Source organism: Dipodomys spectabilis, unplaced genomic scaffold (assembly GCF_019054845.1).
Source record: "Dipodomys spectabilis isolate Male_0828 unplaced genomic scaffold, ASM1905484v1 ptg000443l, whole genome shotgun sequence".
Taxonomy (NCBI): domain Eukaryota; kingdom Metazoa; phylum Chordata; class Mammalia; order Rodentia; family Heteromyidae; genus Dipodomys; species Dipodomys spectabilis.
Genome location: NW_024871120.1, coordinates 225191 through 235795, shown reverse-complemented (window position 1 = coordinate 235795; position 10605 = coordinate 225191). Strand labels below are relative to the sequence as shown.

At 40.0% G+C, this 10605-nt stretch overlaps 1 pseudogene; it reads right to left on the bottom strand.

Annotated features, from left to right (window-relative positions):
• Positions 1-10054: 10054 nt before the first annotated feature.
• On the bottom strand, positions 10055-10154 carry LOC122097958 (annotated as a pseudogene).
• Between the last annotated feature and the right edge of the window lie 451 nt (positions 10155-10605).

Below are 10605 nucleotides of genomic sequence, written 5' to 3'. Positions count from 1 at the left end.
GACTGTGTAAGGGTCTTCCTGTTTTAGCCTCTTGAATTAGATCTGCAGGCATTGCCCTCATTTTAATATATGAGGTTTCCTTTAAAATTTAAAATTAATATTAAAATAATGGATTCTCTATAAAGCATGACTAAACATCAGAGATCCACCAGAGATCCTCTGAGGGATACAATCAAAACATTAGAAAAGCATGTAGGTAACAGAAAGATTTAGCAATTTTTGGATGTGCTGGGGATGAACGCAGGGCCTCATGCTTGCTAAGCACGTATAAATTTCAGTGACATTAATTATATCCACACCATTACCTCTATTTGTGAACTATCTTGTTGATACTGATGGAATCCACACAATCATTGAGTAATAATCACCCCAATGACCTTCCCCAGAAATTTTGATCTTCCATTTTCTCTTATAAAATGGTTTAGTCAATGTTTCACATAAATAGTAGATTATTTTTTGTGTCCATCCGTGACAGATATATATTAATTGCAGCATTTTTGTGGATGTCATATTCCATTAATGCTTACCTCATATTTTGTAAACCTGTATATCTATAGACACTCCAGGTAATTCCAGCTTCTGACTATTGTGAACTTTGCTGTTATTATTGGCATATGAGCTATTAGTTTTTTCTTTTCAGTTCTTTTGGTTACGCAATGAGCAATGGAATTGCTGGGTAATGTGATAATGCTATGTTATGTTAGAAGAATGTGTCATATTGTACCATAATTCCTATATCACTTTTCATCAGCACAGAAATGTACAAAAGGTCAATAAAATGTATTTCAAATGTATTTCAAACCTTCTACAGATGTGCCCTAAAAAATCATTTTTTTTTTTACTTTTTACTTGCTTTTATTTAGGCCATGCAGGCCTGGAGCTATGTAGCATTGTCTGGAGCTGAAGTGAGAACAATTCCAAATGCCACTGACCTAGCCTCCAAAAACATTTAATCTTGTAGCCATTTTCTCTAGAGATAAAATTTAATGATTATATGCATTTTTACTCTTCTAAAATAAGGTTTTCAATTTTAAAATGAGTTATATAAATGTAACACCTCTGTGTACCTTCTTTTTATTAAGAAGAAAATTTATATTTATAAGAAATATAAAAGGACAAAAAAAGCTTCTCAGCAGGAAAATACATTACAATCACAGTCTGATTCTGACCCAAGCACATAAAATGCAATACAAGAAAAAATAAAATTAGAGCTCATCTAAAGCAAAATGAAGTGTAAGGCCAGGCGCAGAGGTCAAGTGGTAGAGCACTAGGTTGCCCAGCACCAGCCTCTGAATCAAAACCGCAGTATTGCCAAGGGATAAAATAAAGTATTGAAAGTTAAGGTAACATGCAGGTAAAATATGATGGACAACAAAGAGGGACACACCTGTAATCACAACACTTAGGAGACTAAGCAGCATAATTATGAAGTTAAGATCAGACTTGGCTACATAATGAGACTGCATCTTAAATAACATAGAATAAAATAAATCAAACAAAAATTGTAATGACTAGGGTGTAGTTTAAGTGTAATTAAAGTAGTTTTGTATGCACAAAAATTACATGCTTTGATAACTACAACTTTCAGTTTACACTGCAGTACAAGGTGCTCAGTGGCTGGAATCCCTCCTGAGGAACTCTATGGCAGTTGATGCACTTGTATTCTTGGCTGGACTGAGGGTTTTGCTAGGCAAACAGTGTTTTGATCTCAATTCGTGGATCCCACTTTCAACTCTTGTTTTTAGTACACCACCTACAAATTTCCCCCATCTCAATAACAGGGCCTTCTGGCTTTCAAGTGAAGTTATCTTTGATATCTCTTAGGGTTCTCCTCCCCTTTGTCTGGAATTGCTCTGTTCCTGGGCCCACATTCAGCAGCTTATTCTGAGAAGAGTTGTAACTATATGCTAGCCATCTCTATCCATTATCATCTCCACCTCAAATTAGTCTTTGGTATCAACATGAGTCTGGTCAGAGGATAGAGACAGCCTGGGCTGGCTTTGAACCATGATCCTCAGACCTCAGCCTCTTGAATAGCTAGGATCACAGGAGTGAGCGACTGGCACCTGGCCATCATTTCTTTCTTCCAGGAAAATTTAGGGGGGTGGAATAGCACAGCAGCACATACATTTGATAGCAACTGCCCCAGGGTGAACCAGATGCTCAGATAAAACCACTGACTTTGATATTGCCTTTGGTATCCAACAGGATATTGTTGGAATTAAGGTCTCAGTGTGTGATTCTGTTCTGGTGTGGGTAGTGAACAGCACTTACAATTGGTGTGAAGAGCCTCTTGGTTTCATCCTCTTATAGGCGGCAGGATTTTGAGATCCACCCCAGAAGGTATCCCCCTACTGGCCAGTTCCATTGATGAGATACATATACTCTTCCTTCTCCATCACCTGGTACAACCTGATGGTGTGTTTGTGCCATACCTTCTTAAAAATGTCCACTTCATTCTTTAACTGATGACTGGAGGACTCTCTCTGTTATGCCATGGTTGCAGGACCTCTCCCCCGCCCTGCAAGAAGACCACCGAGAGTCAGACTCTACAGCTGTTTTATTTAAACGGGCTGCAGCTTGGGCCTCTTCCTACACTCTGACACAGCGGAGCCTAGGAGGAGAGCCCTGAGCTAAGGATTTGCAGGTCTTATAAAGGCACACAATCAACCAAGTGTTTGGATTACCACCACGTGTTGCTTTGCTAGACAGAAACAAGCAACAAGTGGTCACTGTCTCAAACTTTAGCCTTTCAACCCCCCCCCCCCTCCTTGCTTGATTTATGGTCCTGAGCCACAATCTTGTGGCTCTGGCCCAAAACTAATCTTCAACAGCTCTTGATCTTGAACGAGTATACCAATAACAATCAGTCCATTTATCTTTTCTTGAGGCGTATGCCGAGTGGTTGGGTAGGATGCTTGGAGACTTCCCATGTTTCCTGATGGTCATCCAGGACAAAGGGGTCAGCTGGTCTGGCATGGGAACAGTGGATCAAAGCAGCAACGCCGTCCATCTTAAGGGCAGTGGGTGTAGCCAGTAGTACCATGTAAGGTCCCTTCAATCGTGTTTCCTGAGATCGCAAATTGTGCCTTTGAACAAACACCCAGTACCCTGGTTTAAACAAATGTGGGATAGGAATAGAAGCAGAATCATATAATGCTCTAAGTTGGAGCCACATACTCTTATGCACCAGCTGTAAATAGTCAAGCTTACACAGAAATTCAGTATCATCCAAATCAGCAAGCAATTAAGGACAAGCCTATAGGGTGAATTTCTTGTTCTAAACAAGGCAAAAGGAAGGAGTGATACCCAGTCTACACCAGTCTCCAAGGCCAATTTAGTTAAGGTCTCTTATAGAGTCTGATTCATACCTGCCCTGAACTCTGGGGTCTATAAGCACAGTGCAATTTCCAATCCGTCCCCAATGCAGGAGCTATTCCCTGACATACTTTTGAGACAAAGGCTGGTCCATTGTCTGACCCATTGGGGGATGGGAAGCCATACCTGGGTAGAATTTCTTCCAGGATCTTCTTAGCCACGATATTTGTGGTCTCATGCTTTGTTGGCAAGGCTTCAACCCGTACTGAAAATGTTTCTACAAAAACTAGCAAATTTTTATATCCAAATTTTCCAGTTTTAATTTCTGTGAAGTCTATTTCCCAATACACACCTGGCCTATCTCCATGGAGGCGAGCTCCTTTTGTAACTGGCTGATTGGGGGCATTGGTGAGTTGACAGGCTTTACAATTTTTAACAATGTCCTCAAGAGTTGATTCCCTTGCCTTTTTTACTTGAGTGTCAGAGCAAGTCCTGCATTCTTCAGGTTCCCATGTGAGAGACCCGATGGATTCTCTTAAGAATCCCCTTGCCCAATCTTTGTGGCAAGGTAAGTTTCCCCTCACCAGTTTTCCACAAGTCTTTGTTTCCTTCTCTGCCAGGGGGTTTATAGGCCTTGGGAATTTTCTTTATCCACTCGAAGTCTTCTTGGGAATACTGAGGCTCAGGAGGCAAAGCTCGTGGCCCTGGGTCTACTAGAGTCAGTACTTATGCTCTGGGCTGGAGGGCCGCCTCCTTAGTTGCCTGATCAGCCAAGTTATTTCCTTTGGTTATTGAATCAGTTCCCTTTTGATAGCCAGGGCAGTGCATAATGGCAATATTTGCTTTTTCCCATAAGGCCTGGATGAGGCTTAAAATTTCTTGTTTGTTTTTAATAGTCTTTCCCTCAGCTGTCAGCATCCTCCTCTCTTGGTAAATGGCTCCATGGACATGCACGGTGGCAAAAGCATACCGACTGTCTATGTAAATGTTTAGTCTCTTCCCTTTTCCCATTTGTAGGGCTTTTGTTAGTGCCACTAGCTCTGCTCTTTGTGCAGATGTTCTCTGGTGGAGTGCTTCTACCCACACTATCACAGTGTCCATGGTGACTGCTGGGCCCATGTACCTTTTTCCATCTCGAATGAAACTGCTGCCATCTGTGAACCAGGTATGCTCAGCATGAGATAGTGGTGAGTCCAACAAATCTATCCTCTTTTCCTTGGCCCGGTTTCTCTTTTCATGGTCCATTTTACATTCTCTGTCCTTGCTTTCCTGTCTTTGCTCCTCTATCTCTCTTATTGTAAACCTTTCCTGCCGTAGCTACTAGATCCCTAATTATAGACTTTTCACCAAGGCTGTCTAGAGCCTGCAACTTTATGTCTGGTGCAGCTTGATTTATATAGGCAAACATAATCATCTGAGCCAACTCCTGGGTCTCAAGATCATATGGAGTATATTGACTAAAAGCTTCCAAGAGCCGCTCAAGGTATGCTGCTGCACTTTCACTTACTCCCTGTCTTACATCATAAACCTTGGCCATATTAGTAGGTCGGCAGGCCGCCGCCTTGAGACCTGCCAACAGAGCCTGGTGGTAAATGAGGAGATGCTCCCTACCTTCAACTGTCTTGTAGTCCCATGTTGGTTGGATCTCAGGAAAATAGGCAGCGATCAGGGCAGGATCCGTGACGGGCACTCCTGTGGGGCCACGGATATGTTTCTGGTCTGCCTCTCAGATATGGTCTCTCTCTTCAGTGGTAAAAAGAACTTGTAAAAGCTGACTGCAATTATCCCAAGTGGGCTAATGAGTAAAGTGAATAGTTTCAAGCAAATGAATTAAATCCTGGGGTTTCTCAGAAAAGGGGGCGTTTTGTATGCACCAATTGTATAGAGCACTGGTAGAAAATGGACACTATTGGGTTGTTGTTGACCATCCACATCCACAGTACCTATGGCACGTAGGGATAAAAACAGCTGCATTAGATGGGGGGTTGATCCCACTGCAGCGTTGAGTGACTGGCCCCTCAGAAACTTGAAGGGCAGGTGCCAAGTGTTCTATAGCTCCCTCCTCCTCTTGATCATTCTCAGGTTCTGCAAAAGGAACCTGGGAAGGGGAGTATGGGGGAGGACACATTTCTTCTTTCAAGTTATCTCCCTGAAAAACCCGGGGGTACACTTTCTTTTCCTCTTTCTTAGTTTCTTTTTGTAAGTCTAGGGGGCTAGATGGAGTGTTGCACATGGTTTCTAGTCCTGTCAGTCATACAGTCCAAAAAACAATAAATAGTACAAACAAAACACATGCAGGCCTGACAGTTATAAAAAAAAAAAATGCTTACAAAGTGGACATCCCCCAAATTGGTCCACTGACTCCTGTCATTGCGGGGTTCCATACCCATGCCCCACAGCAGAAGGAGCAGACCCACAGTGGGCGAGTTGGGCTTAGGTTAGAAGGCTCTCTTGGTCAGTTCTGGCCCAACACCAAACCAACCCTCGCCCCACAATTCACACGGTGGGGTTCCAAGGACCTCCCCCCCCCCCCCCCCGCCACACACAGCAGGGTTCCAAGGACCCCTGCCCCACACGGTGGGATTCCAAGTACCCCCGCCCCCAAACGGCGGGGTTCTAAGGACTCCCCTCCACATGGTGGGGTTCCAAGAACCCCTGCTCCACACAGCAGGGTTATCCCCTCCCCACAAGAGGATATGGAACATCTCCCCGTTCCTCCAGTGTTGTCATGCAAGCAGGTCCACTTTGACAACCCTTTACGAATTGGAGGGGCCATCCTCACAAGGGAAAATGAAAGTAAAACAGACAAACAAGAAGACAAGACAAATGAACAAAGACAGCGCTGTTTTACCTTTGGAGTCTGAGGTCTCCGGAATCTTTGGGGGGTATCCCGGACCAGCCCCCACTAATATGTTATGCCATGGTTGCAGGAACCCCACCCCTGCAAAAAGACCACCGAAAGTCGGACTCTACAGCTGTTTTATTTAAACGTGCTGCTGCTTGGGCCTCGTCCTACACTTTGGTACAGCGGAGCCTAGGAGGAAAGCCCTTAGCTAAGGATTTGCAGGTCTTATAAAGGCACACAATCAACCAGGTGTTTGGATTACCACCACGTGTTGCTTTGCTAGACAGAAACAAGCAACAAGTGGTCACTGCCTTAAACTTTATCCTTTCATCCCTTCAGGAGTATTTTAACTGCCACTTCCATGTGTGTGAGGTGTGGATAGCCAGCTTCACTTGTCCATTGGTACCATGGTCAATGAGCTCTTTCATCTGGTATTGATTGATGATCTCTTCATTCAAGGATATGGAGGATGATTCTTTGTATTCTTCCATCCTTCTGCTATGATGGCAGGTAGCAAGTCTACCTAAAATTAACTAAATAAAATAATGGAAACACAGAAAAAATAAAAAGAAATACCAAAACCAAACGACAACTCACACCCCCCCGCAAATCAGAAAAATCATGAATTTGATTTGAGTCAGTCCACCGTGTCACCAATCAAGAGCTCCTAGAGGTGTTAACTGACATAGGTTGGAGCACAGTGTCTTCCTATATAGACTGCATGACCTCTCAAAATGGAGCTATCACAGCCCATCATAGTGACATCATAGAAGAAATGGACCAATCAGAGTCTGGGCCAGTGAAGTCAGAGAAAAAGTGGAACAATCATAGCTTGCCAGCATTGATACTCTAGCCCATAAGCTTCAAAGACTGTTGCTAAGGACTCCATGTGTGCTTGAGGTTGCTCTGGTCATTGTTATGCCATTCCTGAAACTACTAGGACAGTGGTCAAAGTCCTCTGATCTTGTAGAGGACTCCTGAATCTTATAAATTGCTTCTGTGGAGACACTGGCCAATAGCCTCCATGCTTGATGGCCACCTTATCCTATATTTGTTCCAGCAATGACATGGCAAGAAGACCTCTGTCCTTCTCAAGGACAGCTCTCCTACAATTTGCTTCTGAGGGGACAAGGCCCTAGCTGTCTTTGAGCCACAATCCTCACAATTCACCTTCCTGAGTAGTTAAGCTTATATGTCTGAGCCATTGTTAGGTACTTAGCTCATCTCTCCCATGGGGGAAGTATATATATTTGTTAGAAAGGTTGGTATTAGATATGTCCTTTTAACACCTTAAATGTGTTGCCCTTGCTGTCTAATATTTAATCTAGTGTCTGATTAGAAATTTGTCATAATATGATTGAAGATCCCTTGTTCAGTATATTTTTAATTTCAATTTAATTTTACTGTAAAGGAAATGTACAGAGGGGTTACAGTTACATAAATAAGTACATTTCTTATGGAAGGAACATTGTTATTTCTTCCATCAATTTTTTTTGTATGCTCGAAAAAAGAACTACTGATGCTTTTACTGGTGCTATTGATCAATGGGTACTTTTGCTTTCTTTGTTCATGCATTTTTATAAGAAAATTTATATGCAGAGGGTTTACAGTTACTTAAGTCATCTAAAGAGTACACTTCATTTAATTTTCTAAATTTCAAATTTTGAACTTAATTATTTTCTTCTGTTTCTTTAGGGTAATTCTTTCTTCAGAGTTGTAGGACTAGTTAATATAATTTTGCATGATTTTTACACATGTAAATTATTCAGACACATATATTTTGTTTTTAAAATATTTATAATGTGAATATTTAAAGTTATTTTTTGAATTTTTTTCCTGAGGTAATCACAAGTCATATATATGTCTAGTAACTTTGAAAAATACTCTTACTGCTTTGCACCAGGGGCTTCCACCTCTACTCGTAACTACTGAGGAGGCTTAAAAATAGAACCAGGCCAAAAGTTTAGTGGACCTTCTTCTCAATCTATAGCTGGGTGCATTGAATCATTTCTACCACACTGCACTATCTACAGGCTAAGATTGGAAGGACTACGGAATCCAGGCCAGCCAAGGTAGGAAGCTAGACAAGTTGGTCTGCAACTCTGATGCCATTGATGTTGGGAAGGCTAAAATGACAGATCAGGTGCATGTTCTTGTGGAAAGGGAACACCTATCCTAAAATTAACCACTGATATGATGCCAGCCTAGCAAGAGCAATAACTGAAGTCGAAATCCCCAGTTTCCCACAACCAAAATAAGTATATACATTAACATGCAAAAACTTAGTAGAATCTGTTCTTTGCTCTAATATCAGCTTTATCTGATTATCATATGATAAAGAATAGGTTCTTTATTAAACTTAAGATATATTTTAAAAGACCTAGAAAACTCTTTCTCACTTATTAAGTGCAAATGTATGGCAAATTGTCTCATTTCTTACATATTTGACTATCACTATAAATTCAGCTTATGATTAGTATGAATAGTAACATGTTCTGATTAATTACTTTACTTTGTAACAGTTTTTAAACTTTTTGCTTCTCTACTGAAGTTTAATTATTAAACCAAAATCAACTACTGGGGAAATACATGGACACCTCATTCCGACTGGTACTCAAACTCTCTGGTTAGGGAATTCTGATGAAGACAAGGAAGAAGATGAAAAAGTGAGGAATGGTATCATTTGCAAGAAAAAAATGGAGAAGGATCCAAGCAAATTTCTTCTTTGGCCTGCTGAAATTAATCGGCTTTCTACAGTGTGGCGAAAACTTTCGAAAAAGGCCACTCGTGTCAATACTAGGGATGACGATGAGTATACCGCTCTTCATCAGGAAACCTACAGTTGACACTGAGACATTTTCCATGAGTTGGTGGCTCGAGGCAGATATTCATGCAATAACTGTGAATGGCTGGACACACCTTCACAGTGCTTATACGTGGAATAATACCAGTGGGCTTCATTCTTACTTCATCATGATGCACATACCAATGTCTAAACGAAAGGCCTCTTGACCACCTTGCAACTTGCTGCTGGGAATAGAAACAGCAAATATACGTTTGATCTCCTTCTGTTGAACCATTATATTAAATCAGGTCTGAAGAACAACTTGGAAGAAACTGCATTTGATACTGCCAAAAGATAAGTATGTATGACTACCTCTTTGAAGTTGTGAAAGGCTGTACAAATTGTTCTCCTATGTCTTAATGATTTGGATAAGTTACTTAAATTTCAAAAATGCCAGTCCATCCTTTGTCTCTGCACAAAATATTTTCACAATACAAAGCAACAGCAATAGCTTACTTTAAAATTCATGGATTCCATGGTATTCTTCCAAATGAATTGCCTGACTTTGATGTCAAAATATATTCAAGAGTTGTTTGTATATATCTATAATGATTTCTGTAGAGCTTGTGATTTTTTAAATCAGAAATAATTTTACCGTATCTGTTGAAATGAGTAGTACAGAATCTGAAGATATTTCCGGTGCTTGTCTAAAGAAAGTATATTTTAACATATTCTGTATTCTGTTTGTAAAATGTCCATAATCTATTTCATTCTCTCCTAGATATAATACTTTGAATACTACATTGTTATATATTATATAAATTCATTAATAAATGTGTCCTTACAGATTGCATTCCATATAAAAACAGTTTAAGATTCTTTTTTCTCCTAGGTCCTTATAGTATTTTATTTCTTTGGGATAAAATTAAAATGTTATCTAATTTCAAAAGTTTTGTAAAGGTTATTCTATGTAAAGACATTTCTAAGGTGAAGATTTAATACACTGATATCAAACTATAATTATATGAATCACATATGTTGTTACACTTGTATTTTTGTAATCAACTTTTTAATAACTGCTTTTCATTTCTAGCAACTGAAGAATGAAAAATATGGAATAATTAGCATATTTTCATATCATCCTTGTCCAAGTGGCATGTTAATCTCTATATTGTTGTAATTTATGTATACGTGCTGCTGAAGCATGTAGTATCCTGTAAATTTAAGAAGTTAATGATGCAATCTTTATACAGGCATTTTTCCTTGGTTGTCTATTTGTAACAAGGAAACCTTATTGTTACTAACAATGCTATTGATCTTATTTCTCTGAAATTCTGTGTATAGTGGAAAAAACATATTATTCGGTAGATTGCTCACACTTGCATTTTTTTGCCAATGACTATTTTAAGTCTTTTTCATTTTAAACTTGATCATACTTTGAAGCCTTTATAGCTAGGTTCAAAGAGATGGCTTTTCAAGTACTTATTTATCAACTGAGTTAGCTTTGTAGAGCTAATGGATTCAAAGTAAGCCTTGCTGAAGTGCTACTTCTAAACTTTTGCAGCTTAAAATTTCCCAAATGAGGTTTTAGTGGCACAAATGTCTACTGACCCTTTACCCTTCTTCCATATAGTAACAGACCAAACAGAATATCTTA